Below are 18,909 nucleotides of genomic sequence, written 5' to 3'. Positions count from 1 at the left end.
TGGGAGTCTGTTGGTCTTGAAAGGTTCATTCCCATCTCTGTTCTGTGCACAGCCTGCTGAAATGCCCAGAGCAGAGGCATTCTCACCTCTAATGCCTCAGAGAAGCCCCAGCTGCCACTAGATGTCACCAGGATTTTATTTCCTTGGTAGTTTGTGCCCAGCCGGGACCAGAAGAAAAGAAGAGGAAAATAAGTAATCATTAATAATAAAAAATTATCCCCCTGTTACAATGAACACTGGGCTCAGAGAAGGGAGAAGTGACACAGAATCCTGCTTTTGTGTCTCCCATCTCTACGGTGGATATGACTTTTGTCTTTTTATGGCAGGAGGATAGTTTGGTATCTTAAAATCGAGTTTCTCCAACCAGGCATCAGGCTAAACCTTAATGCACTTATAGAAGCTCTGTTTAATTATCCAACCTTTTATGTGTAAAATTGTATCCCCCCTGTTTGGTATTCCTGCCTGGAAAAAAGCGGCTGAGAGAGAGCAGCACCACCAGGGCATCAAAGTGGACAAGGGAAGATTTGGGGATGGGATGGACCAAATGGCTCCACATACAAACAAATCAGCAAAGCCTCTTCTGGGAATTCTTCCATTTCCAAAACATGGGCAGCCATCAGAAAACAAAGGGCCCCAGCAATCAGTGCGGCTGACACATTTATTTCCATTAGCCTGCACTGTTAATTATTAACCTGAAATCACACCATTCAAAATCCAGGGGACAGAGATTAGATATTGTGCTCATAGCCCCAGGAAAATCCACTTTATCTCTCACCTCACAGGCACAAAATCACGTTAAGTCAGCCCAGGCAGAGATGGGATTTTGGCAATCCAGCACCAGCTCAGTGAGCACTGGAGCCCATTCCAGTGTCCCAAATTCCAAACCTGTGCCTGTTAAAATGCAGGAAACCTCCCCAGATATGTGCTCAAACACAGGATGCACAGAGCAAGGGCTGTGTGCAAACCCTACCAGGTCCCTGCAGCAGCACAGCCCATGCCAAAGCATAAAAACACCTCTCTGCTTTTGGGGTTTTTTCCCTCATTAACACCAAAGAGCTGGTGCTAGTTCAGGTGTGCCATCAGACATAGAACCTACAGTCTGACTTCTAACATATTTAGACATTGTATTGAACAGAATTGGACAGAATTCTTTTGGGTTTTTTTTTTTTTTTTTTCTCAAAAACCCTGGTTTTCAACTCTTGGGGTTTTTAACACAGATATTTTGATAATCCTCCCCCTATGGCCAAACACCAGCACAAACCATAACACCTGCAGGTTCCTCTTTGGCTGGCAGATTCTCAGTCCAGCTCACCCTTCTCCTGTTGTTCTGCTTCCTTGTGTCCAAGGAGCAGAACAAGTCCATTGAGCAAGTCCATTCCCCCCATTTACACCAAATCCCAATACAGCAATAAAAAAGCCCTTTAGAAGGAGCTGAGGCACTGACCTCAGCTCATGCAGTAATTCAGCAGATCCCTGGCAGCCTGGCTTTGGATGAGCCCTGAAAGGCACAAATTGCTGTAAATAGGGCTCTCTTTCTGAATTCATTCCCTTCAAGATGTCTTTAGCAGGGTGAAAGTGTCCATACCCCCATCAGACCCAGACCCACCCCATTTCTCTGCTCAGATCCAGAGGCTCATACCCTGCTACAAGAATTACTGGAGATACCCACATCTGCTGAAAGGATTATTCTGCACATATTCTTTCAATCTGAAGTCCACTGTCATCCAAGAAAAGCCAAACAAACAAACAGTCCTTACAGCTCTGTCTGAAGACAGCTCTATGAAATAAGTCCAGGTTTATTTTCATTTTTGCCTCATGACATATAAAATATTTAATAAAAAATATGCCTGGCTTGGAACTTTGGCCAAAGATGACAAGTCCAAAATTATCTCAACTTGGAAATATTACTTACCAGATTGTTAGTCTGAGGTTTGGCTTATGAGCACTTCTTCCAGCAGTGCTGCTACACTTGAAATTAATTGCAATTTTTGTATTTTCTGCAGAAAGAGGGTGAAACAGGATATGGATTTCATGGTGACTTCTTGCACAAATATAAAAGGGCAAAAGTTACTTATTTTAATTTCTTTCATGGAGAATATCTGTAACTTTGTCTCTTTGTACCCTGCTACTGGTTCAGTTTTTTCTGATAGTAAAACCAGTGTAACACCCAGAAGGACTGACCAGAGCTCACTTCCACAAGGAAGGCAAAAAGAAGTTAATCTTTCATGCCACATTTTCCATAATCCTCTTCTCTTACTTCCCACACCACTGCTCAGCATGGCAGAGATCCCTGACAGGTGGGGAAGGTGATTCTGTACCCTCTGCCCACTTGTGATAATCCCTCACAGGATCAGAGCCACAAGGTCTCTGCTCAGAAATCAGACAACTACTCAGACTCCCCAGATTTGCCTTCTTTTGTTCACTTGTTTGGTTTAGTTTTGGTTTGGTTTTGTTTTGTGGGGTTTTTTTTATTATTTTTTTGGGTTATGGATTTCTTCTGCTTGGTGGTTTGGGTTTTTTTGTGTGTGTGTTTTTTGATGTTTTTGTTTGGTTTGGTTTGGTTTTTTGTGTGGTTTTTTTGTGGGTTTTTTTGTTGTTGTTGTTTTGTTTTGTTTATGTTTAACCCAGGTGATTATATCCATCCAGGGCTATGGTCTCTTAGGAGGTGAAAACACCCAACTCTTTCATTCCTGATGTCTAAAGAGGTGATGGATCCTCCCCTGTGTGTTGACCCCCTCACTGTGTGAGCGTGACCACTGTCCCCAGCAGTGACACTTCCAATGTCCCCAGTTGGTCACCTCAGCAGCCTGTGAGCTTTGATCCACAACCAACACTTAAAAAATGCAGCTGCAAATGGCACAGATGGGAAATTCTTTCTCAGGTAAATCACCTGGCCAAAGCTCCCGTCTCAGTGCCAGGTGAGAGCATTGGGAGGCCAAATTTGCCATCACACCCTCAGTGCCTTTATCAAGCTGCCCCTAAAGCAGGTGCCAGTGTGAGTGGGGCTCCTGCCAGTGCCATGAATAATGCACTGGAACAATGCATCTTGCCACTTCTCAGCCCTGTTGCTTTAATACCACTTATTTAACTTGTCTTTTTGCATTAAGCCCAACACTTGGGATGCCCTGATGTATTTTATGACACTTCCTTGCTGTTGTGTTTGATGGTCCTATTTGGGATTCAGCAAATGGCACCTAAGTAATCAATATTCTGTCTGGGTGGACATTTTATTTATCTACAGAGCCACCACATGAATTCAGCTGGTTTACTAGAGGTCAAACCCTTTTCATCTCCTCCATGAGCCATGGAAAACTGGAAGATTTAAACCCCCTTTGAATTCCTTTGATTAACTCAGTGAAAATATCACACTCTTTTTTTTTTTTTTCAAACTCAGAAACAGAATTATCTTCACTGTAAATCTACCTCATTTTGACACATTGATCTCTGCATAATGGGTAACATCAAGTGTGGAGGCATAAACTGGGAGCAGAGGAAGAGTTATGAACGGTGCTGTTAGCAATTATTTTCCATACTTACACAGCTCCTTTGGGCTGGTTTAAAAATACCCAACAAAGCATAAAATTGATAAGAGCTGTATAATTGGCTGTGGGGGAACAAGGTCTGGGATCCACTCATTTGGGAATTGTGGCACAGAGCCCCCATCCTAAAACAGCAAATGATCCATCAGAGCTCCACACTTACCTCAGCCCCCAGCTGGACCAAACCCAAGTGCTGCAGTGCCACTGCTTTCATCACCCTGCTTAAAAAGCAAGAGAAATTCATTATGTGTCAGGAATGTGCAGGAAAGGAGAAGCTCAAGACCAGATTTCAGCTGCTTCACACCCACCTCATGCAGCAGCACAGGGCCACAGCTTGCAGGGCCAGCAGGGACAGGGAAATCCAATGGTTAAACCAACAGAGTAATGAAAATTATGTCCTGGATCTCTCTCATACGTTTTTCCTGCTGGCATCTCTGATTATTTCATTAATTTGTAACTTTTTAGAGTTAAATTTTTAAAGTTGGTTAACTGATACAAGCCTTTGCACATGAAAGTTGCATCATTTTATATAAAAGCAAGACTTAAATCCCATTTAATTAAACAGGGAAATCCCCATACAGACACACTAATATCAGTTTTAGTGACTTCTTCCTAGTTATTGCATTTGACCTGGAACTGGTTTAAGATTAATTAAAGTAAGCCACTCTCTCAATACACTGTGACTTGCATTCATTTAGCTAAATTAATGTGAAAAGTGGAATCAGATTAAACAAGAAATTCTTCATGTTGGCAGGACTTAATAGCAATTGTTGGTGTGATTTAGACACTGCTGTCCATGACCACAGAAACTTCAAATAAACTTAATCATTTTATCCTTAGTTTAATCATCTTATCCTTTATCCAAGTGAGGACTGACTTCTTCCAGTACAATCAGCCTGAGCACCTGGACAAAACACCCATAAATTTTTTCTGGATAGTTTTCAGGGATGCAGAGCTGAGATCATGAGAGTTCTTCTCATCCTTCCCATTTTAATACATTAAATTTTTTAGCCTGTATTTCCTCCACTGGTTTAAAGGAATGGCACAGGCACAACATCTAAAGTCCTGTGAGGATAAACACAGATCTATGCATATATAGCTCCATCTCAGAAATAAATTAGATTGGCTTGAAATTATTTGCTTGCAGAAATCTCTTTAGCAATGTATTTTCCTGTAGACATTTCTATATTATTCAATAAGACTTTCCAGTGACATGCTTGGTGTCAATGAAAAAAGGAATACATGGGAATAAAATCATGCCGGTGAAGCAGAGGGGCAGGAGCTGAATGGTGGGGAAATCCTGGTGGATACCCAGGTGGTTTCAATGGAATTCTTCAGTTCTTCCTCCATTTGGAAATTAGCGATGCTTTCATGCAACTTGGATGATTTTTGTCAACCACTGAGATGTGATTTACCCCCTGACAAGGAGGTGGGTGTGTGCACATCCCCAAACACTTCCCATGGCCCTACACCTCTGGGCTCACCTCTACTCTCTCCTCATTCAAACTTTATATCTTTTCATGAGGCAGCAGAGCTTCTGTCCATGGTTTACAGGAGTTTTGTGTTCCCAGGATCTGTCAGGATGTTTGGGTTTGTCCCTGCCCTGCTGGCTGAGCACCCAGCTCCCACACCATGGCCAGCCAGCCACTGCCTCACAGCCATCATAAACAGCTTCCATCACTAACTACATCCAAGAAAATAAAGGCATGGAATCCTTGCATTCAGCAGGACAGCAAACTCAGCTCTTGGCTTTGGTGCCGCCGTTGTGACCCTGCTGTCCCTGCCAACACCTCTGGTTCACACAGTGGAGATGGGGAGGGAGCACAGAAGATGGAAGCAGGAAATGCACTTGTCAACATCACAGCAGTGAGAGGAGGTTGCCACAAGGTCGAGGCAGAAGTGCCCAAAATAAGGATGAACAGGGTGGCCAGGAGCAGCAATGAGGTCACAGGAGCAGCAATGCAGGACACAGCCCCTGGCTCTCAGGGAATGGCACCACTTCAATGAGCTTTTTAATGTCCTTAAAAAGATGGAGTGAATGAGTTTCTCTTTCCAACCAACTGCCAAGGTAATAACAATTTGTTTGCCATCAACCATCTGACACAGAGGCAGCAGAGTGCAGGAGTACCAGGGCTTTTCCTTCTGTCAGACCCTGAGCTAAAGGGAGCCAGTGTGCCTCTGTCCAATTTGGCCAGGAAAACGCTGGTGAGGTATTGACAGCAGCCCTGGCCTGGGACTCATTTGGCTCTGGAGACCTTCAGCAGGGTTTTCTGGCCACCTGATTTCCTGCAGCTGGGCCAAGATGACTGGCTGGCAGTCAGAGAGGGGGAAAAGCAAGAGAGGATTGAAGCAACTTGTGGGTGGTGAAAAGTCTCAGCCAGCAGAACAAGGTGACCTTCCTCTGAGTAGCCTGAATCATGTTCTGACAGTGTTTGGGGGTTGTTTTTTTTAAAGTGATGATCCTTTACTATGTTGAAATACTTTTCCATTGAACTTTTCAAAACCTTTCCTGGTGACCTGACTCACAGCTCCATGAATCATCAGATGCTCAATCAATCAGTCAATCAATCAGTCAATCATCAACTTTTGTTTTTTGTAACATAGCTATTGCTGTTGTATGTTATTAGTTTCTTGGCACCTTATACTAGAATATCATCAAAGCAAAATGCTGATGCAATTAGCAAAGGATATCAATTTATGCAGCAATTCACATTATCCCTTAAAGCTTCATTAGCCTCAGAAGCTCAGGCACTGGAGGGAAAATCTGGGGAAGTGCTCTGTTCCCTTCTGCAGCTCAGCCCATCTGTGCTGCTGCAGCGCTCCCACCTTAGGCTGCCCTTTGAGCTGGGGAAGGGAGATTGGGCAGCACCCAGCTGGGGATATGCATGGGGACATCAGGACATCAGCTGCCTCCCTGTCCCCTGCTCAGCCTGGGCACCCACTCACCCTTTTGGCACCAGGCAAAGCTGATGTGTGGGACTGAACCTGTTCCAGCAGTCAGAGCAGCACGGGGCATTATCTGCAAGAAAAAAAAAGAAAACAAACCAAAATCCATCTTTGCTGTCCCAGAGACAGTGTGGAGCTGCTGCTGGTGGGTGATGCTCCCCCTTCTGTGCAGCATGCCCTGACCAGCTCCTGCTTCTCCTCCTGTTCCCTACAAACACTCCTGAGGTCAACAAGGCATAATTGCCCCATTATTTCACAGAAAAGCCACAGCTGCTGGTGGGATGGAAACCTCACTCAGCAGCCCTTTTGCTGGGAAGGTAATTTGGTCTTTAAAACTCAGAACACAACCACCTCTTTATACCTGTTTCACTGCACTTACCAGTAAATATTTGATGTCTGGGGTATTGGTGTGGTTGTTGGTTTTTTTTTTTTCTCTTTCAGCTGAATAACTTTAATAATGTTGATCCATGTTGTTGTCTGTCTCTGCGATTCTGAATATGAGCCTTGCCCTTGACTGCACAGCACAATGAAAGCCTCCAGGTCACAGCTTTCAAAACACTTGATATTGTGTTTTTTTTCTTTCTGGAAAAAATAAATAATATTAACCTCTCTTTTAGTGTAGAGGAAAACATAAAAAGGAAAGGGCTTTCAGTGACATGTCAAAAAGACTGGTATTGGGCTGGGAGGATTTTAAACCCATTGACTTATTTGCACAGCTTGACACAAAAATTAACTCCTCTCCTAATTAGCTGAATAATTGAAGTGCACCATCAAATTTCCAGTCACATCCAGGAGACAGATTTACTGGAGAAGCCAGGTGAAACAATATTTTCCTTTTGCCTCCACATCCCAGCTGGAGCTGGCTTGCACAAAAGACAGGTACAGCCACAGTGCTGTACTTCTTGTACCTGGAGGTTGTCTCAGGGAAACAACACAGGCTCAGGCTGCTCCTAGACAAGCAAAAAGTAAATTATCTGCATGTTCCTTCATGCAGATATTTGATTTATCCCACTCTAAAACTGTTCTGATACAAATCCTACCTCTTATTATTCTTAATTATTCTCTTTAACATCCTAGTTTTCAACCTTCTAGCAAGTTTGCAAGACAAAGGAGGTTAAAAAAAATTAAAACACAAGTAATTGTGCTATTTTACTTGTCTACAGTGACATACATTATTGTCTTCTTAAATTTTTTAGCAGCTTGGAAAACAGCAGGAATTAGCAGAGGATTTTCTAAGTGAACAAGTCCATTTAAATTAACTGCATTATCCAGCTTTCCTTCTGGCTCCATGCTTGAAAACAGCAAATCTGACTGCTAAAAACCAGCATTGCTGCTGAGCTGGAGGTGAGAGCAGCCTGGTGTTGGGGACATTAATGGGACTTGGAGAGGGACACCCAGTTCCACCCTCCATGGCTGGAAGATGAGTGAGCTCAGGGTGTCAGGTACAGACACATTTTAGAGGCAGCCACTGCTGGTGCAGATCAGCAGCCACAGGAGCTCCTGGGCCATTGCCTGTGCTAAAGTGCAGAATTGCAGGCTCCCAAGTCACATTAATATCAAACTTTTGGCATGCACAGACCTTTTAAATAATTGGATCTTAAATTTAATTAGAGGAGCACTTCAGAAGATCAGGTGCAAGGAGCCCAGGGTGTCCCAGGGCAAACAGGGCCCCTCAGGAGGCCTCAGTGTCTGTGGCAGCTCCTGGGATGTCCCAGAAAGGAAACAAATCCCAAATCCCACACCTGACACCTTGCAAGGGAAACACTGGAGCTGAAATTCACTTTTTGAATATCACATTCAGGACAGGAGATACAGCTTGGCTCTGACAGAACTTCTGGGTCTGGTTTTTCTAAGCAGGTGTTTCAGGAGTGTCTATTGACACCCAAAATTTACACCCCTGATCCAGCTGAGGGTCTCTGCATGAGACAAGGCAAAGATGGCTTTGCTCTGAAATCCAAGACACCTGACACCAGTGGCTAAGCAGGAACTGCTCTGTCTGACAGGATTATCTCAGGGCTCTCTTTGGCCTTCCCTCCATACCAGCCCAGCTGATCCATGGCAGGACCATCCACAGCAGGGCTCAGGAGGGCTGAGCCTCTCCTGCTGCCATGGGCAGGACCTTCAGGAGGAGTTCAGGAGTTAATTTAAGGAATCCCATAGGAATTCTGAGCCCACAGGGCCAGCACACCTCACTGAGCCCCCCATGGCCACTGTCACATTCATCCACCACTGCTGAGCCCCAACCTCACCCCAGTGAGGCCAGGGAGTGTTTCTGCAGGACAAAGAGCACTCCAGGTGTTCAAAGGGTACAACCATGCTCCAAGTTCCACCCTTGCTGCCTTTTCAGCTGTATCTTCATGACAGCTAGCAGATTGTGACACAACCACAGCATCTCCTGTTTAACTGCAGAACAGCTTTCCCTCCTGGCTTCATAAACTCCATCACTGCACAAGCCCTTGGTGGCAGCTGCTGGGAAATCATGGAATAGGAAGAAGCTGCCATTCATATTTCTCTGAACCTCTGCAGAATTGATAAAATTGTATTTCTGGATGAGATTTAAAAGAATAAAACTCATCTAATTAAGAAGCACGGCCAGGCAGTCACACAGATTAAGAAGAAGAAAAAGAAGTTTCAAGGTAAAAAATTGAATCTGCCTGGATGGACCCAAGAGAGGAGTGTAAGGGCTCTGGAGAGAGAGGTGCTCTTTAATTAATGCTGTCTGGTGGGAACCTATACCAGATACAGCCTGAGGGGAACCAGGGGCACAAAGGAAGAAACAGGAAAGGATGGGTGAGAAGGAGAGAGTTCTCTCCAGCTTCATTTTAGTGCAGTAAGCTGAGACAGTTTTTCTCATTTCTTCATGTTTCATTTTGGTTTTGTTTAATTCCTACCTGTGTTACTTATTCAGTCATTACAAAAAAAAAGACCTAACTCCTGCTAAGGGGCTGATGGGCTTCAAACCTCTCATGCTTTTCCAATTCAACACAGATCACCACAAGAGAAGACTGCTGGTGCTGGGGCTTGGCCTCCTCCCCTTGCAATGCTTTTTGCTTAGGATAAACAAGTCGGGAGCCCTGGCAAGGCCCTGGGCAGCCAGCTGCATCTGCAGCAAACTGCAGTGCTTCCCATGCCCAGGCAGATTTCACAATTTCTTCTTAATTATGCATGAAATATGATTTCATTTGTAAATTCAAGCCCTATACGTTTTTTTTCCCCCTTGGCTTTTGCTGTTTACAAGGATCTAGATTTTAATGAGAACATCCTGTGAATCTCACTCTGCATATTCTTGGCAGTAAGCATTTACTCAGGATGAGAATATCAGATTCCTCAGTTTAGTGCATTTAGCTAAAGAAGGGGACACTGTGTGTCTGCAAGGAGCTGAAATGGTTGGCACTTCTCTTTCCTTAACCTGGGAGGGAAATTTGCAGTTAGTTGCTGTTCTAAGTAATTAAGGCTCTAGGCTGGGACAGTGTGTACTGTGCTCTTTATTGCAAACCACCTCCAGATTGGTTCCCACTGTTTTTATCATTAGGTTTACGCTCATGGAGTGCACAAACATCATTTTTTTAACAAGAAAATGCAGCCCGGACTTGTTCATTGCAAACAGTGAGAATTACCTGCACCACTGTAACAACAGCAACTGGCCAGCTCATTAGTGTAAAAATTAAGACACTTAAATGCTTTGGTATTGAAAAACTAATATGTTAGATGTAGAAACATCCACGGACGTGTTCAGTCCAAAAATGTCTGTGAGGGCAACGATGTTTTTAAAAAGCAGCAAAAACAAAAACTTTGTACAAAACACACGATCTCAAAGGTAGATCCAGAGTCCTTCCTGTGTTTTCTAGAGCTGTGAGGCTCCTGCACAGTGAGAACCAGTCTGGCTGGGTGCAGTCAGTGCTGCCAGGAGCAGCCTTTGGTACCCCCCTGCCTCCATGGGCTGTGTCAGCACACCTGACCCCTCTGCAGGGTTCAATGGGAGATGTCCTGCAGCCAGCTCCAGATTTCCTGCTCCTGGCACTCAGGATGCCTCATTACCTGCTCCTGATGGCCCCTCACAGCACCATTGCCCTGCTTCTCATTCATTTTCACCTCTGTCATCCAGGCACAGGCGCTGTTCCCCCATCCCCCTTGGCAGCGCTCATCAAAATGAAACATCCTCAAAAATCCTCTCTCAGCCATGGAGATCCTTGATTTCCTTCACATTCTCCAGGTGCTACCTCCACTCCAGCCTGATTTTCCTCTTCATCTACCACAGACAAACAGCTAAATCATCTGCCTGTCTCCCTGTTAAATCTTCCAACAGTTGCATTGTTGGAGTTCAGGAGACCACAGCTCAGCAGCAGAGGAGCTGTGTTTGCTGGGTAAAACTGGCATCTAGGAATTCTTGGGATTATTTTGTTTCAGTATGTTGCATCATTCCCACAGCCCAAAGCTGTGGGTGAGAGGATTTATTGCTCAAATTCAGGTGTAATAAATATGCTGTAAATATTTAGCAAAGTGTAGTCAATTGTCTCATTAACATGCTGGCAGAGAGACACGGCCTGAGCAGATTTTGGGGTGCTTGCAGCAGAGCAGGCAGCAGCCTGTCCTGCTGTCTGGATTTTGGGGAAAGGGAGATTTTACCAATGCTGATTTTACCTATACCTTTACCTCAATGCTACCCTCAGGTCCCTGTGAGCACTGGCACAAAGGTGCCAGCAACATTCCTCCCAACATTGCACACAAGAGATGGGTTGTGCCCCAGCAACATCTGCTTTTATTGCTGGTCCCAAGCCACCCTGAAGCTGCTGAATAAATCAGACCAAGGAGAAGGAGCAGCTTCAGCTGGTTGAGGTTGGAAGTGAGCAGAAATCTGCTCATTTGAAAGATCAGTGAGCAGCTCTGCTGCCTGGAATAAATTGGGATTGTCAAAGTCACCATTGACACAGGCAGAGAGCAACCAGTTTAATGGCACAGAGGGGTCACAGAAACTCCTTCTTCCCAGAAGATACCAGTGATATTTGGCACAGAGAAATTCTGTGATGCTGAAACAGCTTGTGAGACAACCCGTGGGGAATCCCAGCTCATTAGTGTAAAAATTGAGACACTTAAATGCTTCGGTATTGAAAAACTAATTACTGCACCAGGAATTTGTTAGATGTAGAAACATCCATTAAGAACCAGGAACAACCCAAGCTACAACTGGTCTTCAAAAGGTGAAGGAAACCAAGCCTGAAGAGCTTCCAGTTCTCTGAGGAAGAATTTGCTTTATGTCCAGGGCCTGGGATGGTGCCCTGGCCATCCTGCAGGCTCTACTGCTGCTCTGGCAGCATTCCTGCCAAGCTGTACCTGTGCCAGGAGCAAGCTAATGGATGTGAAATAACTGCCCATTCCCAGAGGAAAGCCAGCATTAGTCTCCATTCCAGTGACCCCACTCGCAGCAATGAATACACTCAGATGGAGTCTGATGTGCAAATGCTGCCCTGCTTGTGCAAACAGCTCTGGTGTCACTCTGGAAAGGGAAAGGACTCTGCAGGTGTTTCACACATCCAGGTGGGATCCTGGCAGGCCACTCAGGGCTGCCCCAGCTGGGATGGAGCAGGATCAGCCTCACAGGGGCTGTCCCTCCATGCTCTGCACAGTAACCCTGCTCCAGGATGCAGGCTGGACAGCGCAGGAGCAAGGATTCTTCAAGAGCAGCCCAAATCCAGAGCAGGCAGCAGCTTTGGGGAGCCATGGTGGCAAAAGTGACCTCAGTAACACGAGACCATCAGACATTAACAGATGGACAAAGCCTTTTCCATCAGCCCTGCTTCCCCTCCTCACCCAGAACAGAGCATCCTCCAGGCTGAGCAGGCACCATGGGGGAACAGGAGAAAACCAAAAGCAGGGCTACACACTCAGTGGAGATCAGGAGGTTGTGCAAACCCTTTCAGAGGAACTGTGTTTTTCTAAGCTAATTCCCTCAAAATGTTTGGGACTATTTTCTGTGGGCACTGGATATTTTTTTGGAGTAAGGTATGCAAAAGGTTTCAAGAGCTACCTCTCAGCTCACAGAGTCAGGAAACCCAAAGCTTTTCCTTCCAACCACAAAGATTCATTTCTTCAGCCATTAATTCCCTAAAAGACAGACAGTGGTGTGCAAGCATCACATCCTATAACTAAAAGTCTCAGCATTAGAGTGAAAGCCCATAATTCCTTCATTCCTCACACAGTAAGTCTGTGATACTTAAAAATGCTTTCAAGAGGCTTTAAAGCAACTAACAACACAAACAAAACCAAAAAATCCACTTCACTCAGCCCCTGCCCCTCAGCAAGGACACAACCTCTCCCAGAGCAGCAGTTCCTGTATCTCTTTGCACAAAACCACCTGGATAGATTTCAGCTTTCAGCTCTGGCTGGTACCTGGCACATCCATCATGTTGCCCTCATAGAGGCTGAGGCACCCTTTCCTCCCTGGTGCCCAAATTCAGCTGGTTCCAGTGGAGCTGGGCTGTGTGCAGCTCCCCTTGGACACCACCATCCATTACAGGGCACGTGGGGCTGTCACCACGACCCATTTGCTTCTCCACACCATATGTTAAACCTGGAGGCTGAGCACAATCATTTATCTTCTTGTTTTTAGCATCATTCCTTTTTTAATATTGCAGTTAGCCTTCTCCTACCCTTAAGGACACTTGGAAAATGCAGAGGGAGCAATGGCATGGCCCAAAGTCATGGGCTGGGGTCACTGCTGGTGACTGGATCCTGGTTTGGAGATATTTTTGTGGAGTTTTGGTTGGTTGGTTGGGGTTTCTTAACCTTTGAGAGCAGTGCTTCCTGCTCTAAGGCAACACATTTGAACCATAGTGGCAACATTAGGGAAAAAGGAATATAAAGCACATTATACTATTGCATGATTCAATTCAAATCACACCATGAAACAGCCAGCTCCCAACATGCACTTCTAGCACATTTCTACATGATAAAACATTTTAAAAAATGCTAAGTTTTTAAAGCCTATCACTCCCTTAACTCTTCTATGCCAAGCACACAACACGATTCCATTGCTGCCTGTACATTAGAACACTGTTCATTAAGACTGTTTGCTTTCCCCAGTTCATCCTTTTAATTCAATTAGTCCTTTAGGATTTTGCTCTGCAGGCAGTGAATGGAGCAGGTTGTGCAGAGAAACTGTGGGTGCCCATTCCTGGATGGGGCTCTGAGGAACCTGGTTAATGGGAGCTGTCCCTGCTCGTGGCAGGGCTGGAATGAGGTGAGCATAAAGGTCCTTTCTGACCCAAACCATTCTGTGATTCTATCAGCTGAGTTCTTCTGAGAAACTCAAGGCAAAGAGATGCTTTCTGAGATACACAGAGGCCATAACACTGATCCCTATCCCTTTGTCTAAAGAGACAGGGCTTGCCCACAGAGCAGGGGAATAAATCACCCTCAGGCCATGCTCTGACACATCATCCTCACCCTGAGGGCTTTGTTGGCTGTGCCATGCAAGCACCAGAGATTCCCACACACACCAGTGGATGGGTGTCAGTGCAGGCCCACAGGAAGCCCAGACAGACAGACAAACAGACAGACAGCAGTGCCTTCTCACACAGATTGCTGACATGTTAATTACTATGGCCAAAGGCCAAAAATGTCTCTTTTTCCATTATGAAACCAAGTACACCATGATATTCTTTCCCCCAAAGAAAGAGAGCAAAGAAGTCAGCAGTGCCAGGCTTGTGTGGGCTGGGTGTGGGAGTGCAATGCTGCACCAACATCTCCCCTTTCACAGGGATGGGGAAATACAAGATTTTGTCTCCCATTACCACCCAGAGCAGGAGCACCCACCCCTGTCCTCACCACAACACCCCACGTCCTCTTTCTTCATGGGCTGGGGTGCTACAAGGCCAAGAAATGCAGGACTTCAAAGTAAATAAATTTATCACAGGCCACAGCCTCTTAAATGGCACTTTAACAAGTCAGGTGTTGGAAGGAGGTGGTGGAAGATAGTGAGTAGGTCAGCCTGACCCAGAGTGTGAGATGTCACTGGAGCTGGATCTGCCCAAACCCATTTCCTGAGAATCATCCTCCTTGCTTCCTTCCTTCCCTCCCTTTGTACCAGTCATTATAATTTTGTTTTCTTTATGTCTTTCATGCTCACACCCCTTGATCTTTGCTGGGGTGTGAGCATGAAGGACATAAAGAAAACAAAACATATCCTGCCTCTTATTTTGGAATGTGTCCTTTGATACCACAAGGGAAAAGTCCCAAATCAGGGAAACATGGCCAGAATGTACAACTAACTCAGGAAAATGCCAGTCCAATAACAGGTCATTTCTGAAAGGCTCTGTGGAAAGAGCCACACACTCTGCACCTCCAGACCTCTCCTGATTTAACAGACTGGCAGGGAAGGCCACCAAGGTTTGAGAGCCATCCTTTGACCACTGAGCTGTGCCCCCTTTTCTCACCCATGGCAGATGCTGAGATCCAAATTCTCAGCCCCCAGGATTGGTTTCCAGCTTGTTCAGAGCTCTTCCTAGAGCCACAGGCAACAACATGAACAGGGATATAAGCTTGGATCATTTAACCTACATATTCCAGGCATGAAACCTGTGGAGACTGTTTATATCTCTGTAATTACTTTCATACAGGTTGTTAAAGTCAGATTCATTAGCTTAGGTTACAATGACCTATACAACATGCTTACAACCCATTTATCCTATTAAAGGGATTTAAAACTCTCCTCCTTTCATGAGATGCCAGTGATTCTTGATTTATGGTTTGGTCATGCTTTAAAAGTAAAAGCAATTACCTCTCTTGCTATGGTAAAAGCCCACTGCCTCAAGGTCGCCAGAATTCATCTATAATTGAGCAGCAGCAGCTCTGATGTTCAGCCTGACTGACAAAAGCATTGGCTGTAGAAATCCTGCCACGAAGGTGTCTGCATCCCCTGCAGCAGCTGACAGATTCTGTCAGGGGCAATTGCAGCCCAGGATGCATTTGTGCAGGGTGTTTCCTGCAGGGCCAATAATTTCCATTTATGTATCCTCAGATTTTTGGGAGGAGGAAAAAAAATAAAATTCCACACCCCATTTCCTCACAAGTGCCAAGATTTTTTTGTTTGAACGCTTTTCCTTTGAAGCCTGCTTGAATTGGATTTCAAATTAATTTCTCTGAGAGTTCCTAGAAATGTGATGACTCTCTGATGCACAATGCCCTCAGGGGTTGCATCATTTTAGGAATCCAGTTGACTTTCAAAACAGAGAATAAACAGGGTAAAAACAGACAACACTGTGACCCAGAAAGGATTCCAGAATCAGTCTCTTTAGGAAAAATATCCAAATTCACACATCTGCCCCAAACATGCTGCAAATATGGTTGGTGCTCAGATGGGTGCTGGTGGCTACGTGTGGACTCTTGGCTTCAAGCAAATGAAACGTGACCCATTTTAGTTGCACCTCTGCAATGCTGTGCCCAGGTGAGTAAATTCACAGCAAAACCAGAGTGCTTTGACATCACTGAGACCTGAAAGCCCCTTGGAAGCATCCTCTTGAAACAAAGAATGCATACAAAAATTCTAAACACTTTTCATATGTAGCTATAAACAAAAAAAAACCATCACACACCCAAGAGGAACATGGAAATGTTTCCCTCTTTTCTGAAGATAGCAGGGACTCAAACTGGCAAAATCTGAAATACTTTCATTTAGAAATAATTATATTTCTGTTCATGCTCTTTAAATTAGACAAAGTGACTATTACCTTTCTCCCCATTGCTGTTTTTGGCCCCTCCTAGTGAAAAAATGGGTCTGACCAAGCACCTGCAGAGCTTGAAAGGAGTTTTAGGATTAATCCTTGTCCCTGCATGAGTCCATAACCCCCAGTGACCTGGAGCTCCCCATTCTCCCACACCACCTTTTCTGCCCAACCCAAATTCCCTGTCAGAGCTCTCATTTGAGCACGCTTTAAACTTTCCCAGCCCTTTTCCTCACCTCCAGCCACATGGGCAGCCCCACACATTAACACTCCACGAAATGCAGGGCTGGCCCTTTGGCAAGTGGCCACCAAAACATCCCCACCACGGTGACACAACCCCAAAATGCACAATATTTCACCCATCTTCCCCAGCCTGCAATGATGCAGGCATACACCAGGCAGGGCTGTCTGCAGGGGCCCCACAAAGAGGGGAAATGGAGCCAGAATAAAAGAATTTATAAAAACAAATTGCTTTGTAACTCACCTTGTGTGTCCCCAGAGCTGCATATCCTCAAACCAGCTCCTCACAGGAGGGAAGGGACGAATGCAGAGCAGGAGAGGGGCACCCCCAGGACTCCAGCCAGGGAATTCCATTGTAAAAAGCATCCAACAGCATTTACTTCTTGCTCACAAACTTCATTCCAGAGGCTGGATCAGAGGGCTGTGTGTAAAACCTGCCCTTTAATCATGATTTCCATAGTTTAGAACCACTTTTTACTCTGTGCACATGTTTGTAATATATTCACACTTGATTTCTGAGGGGCATTATGTGATGTTTTAGTCTATTATTCATCATCCTTTCTTAGGGCCACAGCCAATTTCTTCAGTTTCTCAGATGCTTTTCCTCACACCATGTGCATTTTAAAAAAAATCTTATCTTTGAAAGAAGCCCAAAATAGGCCTCTTTTTCTTCAAAAAATCTTATATTTGAATAGACCTAAATCACAAGAATTTGTTTGGGGTTTTTAATATAACAGTTTCCACTGCTAGAACTCAACATCCTCTCTTCCCATTTCCCAAATATTTAGTATCAGATCAGCCTTTATGGCAAGCAAAGCACCCTCACACCCAGACATTTGTCCTTGACACCATGAACCGGTGCCAGCACCAACACCCACCTGGGCTTGCTGGCCACAAACACCCACAATTTATTCTGCAGTTCTGCCACTCTCACAGTTGGGATTATTTTCAATGCAAGCCATTAGCAAAAGAAATTTACTTCTAATACTACAGCCCATTAAATGACACATAATTCAATAATGTGTTACAACAGAATTATCTTTAAAACACAAAGCAAGATCCCTGTAGGAACAAAACAATAGCAATCTTTGATATTGCAATTATTAGAGACCTGCTAAAATATCTTTGTAGTTAGGTGAAGAAACATAAAATGACTATTTAGAACAGAAATTTCCTGGGAAATAAAAGTTTAAAAAATTAAAATGAAGTCAAAACTTCCAAGCAAATGGCTAATTTAATATGTCTGCAACGTGCAAGATAATATTCCTATTAGGAAAGCCAATGGGAGAAAAAAAAATTACATTTTATAACCAGAGCCAAATAACAAAGCAACAATTAAAGATTGTTATGGAGATTGCTAGGCAAAGGAGCTGAGTGACTGCTAAGACAAATTTCAGTTCTTTAGTGTGCCCAAGGGCAAAATTCCAGCCCTCAGAATTTACACCCAAATTGGGTGTGAAGGGAAAAGCAGCCACCTGCATCCACGATGGAGATGGAGATGGAGATGGCTCCCTGGCAGCAGCTCCCTCAGCCCGGGGCAGCCAAACCTCCCAGGCTGGCACCAGCACAGCCCCAGCTCCTCACTCACCTCTCCCTCTGCTCACAGCTGCCTTTGGGCCAGCTGGGATCACAGCCTGCCCAAATCTGGGATCCGCTGCCATTTGTCCCCTTCCTTGGAACAGCTCCCCACCCTTCCCCCTCAGCGCTCTCCTGATGAAGGAACAAGGCAGGGATGGAGCACTGAGCCCCAAAAACACAAAAGGTGAGATGGGACAAAGAGGCAAAACCATCTGGTTACTAAACATTATATTGTTTTATTACACAGTTTTGTTGACACGTAAAAAAATGAGGGAAATAGATAAAGGGTGAAATTGGGAGAGACAGAGAGAGAGAGAGAGAGAGAGAAATAGTCTCAGAGTTCCTGAGTTCAAAACATTGAGTACACTTCCTCCAAGGAAAGCAAAACTCTGCAACCAGGACACTGATACAAACCAGGTGACAAACCTCAGTAGCAAAAGCAGCTATTGTGACAGAGTCAGGAACAGGAGGGTTCCCCCACTGGGAAATCCCTCACAGATTCAAATGATGGCCCCAGCCCTCTGAGCATCCTCTGTGCATCTACAGGAGCTGGCACTGATGTGACAGACACAGGAGAGTGATGGAATAAATGTCATAATTGCAAATTAACAGGGATTTTGTCCAGTTGGGTGCAAGAGCACATCACACAAATAGGGTTATGACAGAAATTGCTCATGAAGGAAAGGAAAAAAGCGTGGCTACATTTAAAGCTCAGAGTGTGATCACTTTCAGTTTTTCATCACTGGAAAAGAAATGCATCTTGTCAAAGGCAGGACACATGGCCAAACCATGGGAGTCAGGGGGATGAGGATTTCTTTCAAATATCACAGCCTTTCAAAGCCCAAGGATGTGACAGACAATGCAAAAAGGGAATAAGGCAGGAAAAA

This window comes from Melospiza georgiana, chromosome 14 (assembly GCF_028018845.1).
Source record: "Melospiza georgiana isolate bMelGeo1 chromosome 14, bMelGeo1.pri, whole genome shotgun sequence".
Taxonomy (NCBI): domain Eukaryota; kingdom Metazoa; phylum Chordata; class Aves; order Passeriformes; family Passerellidae; genus Melospiza; species Melospiza georgiana.
Note: the sequence above shows the minus strand (reverse complement) of the source record.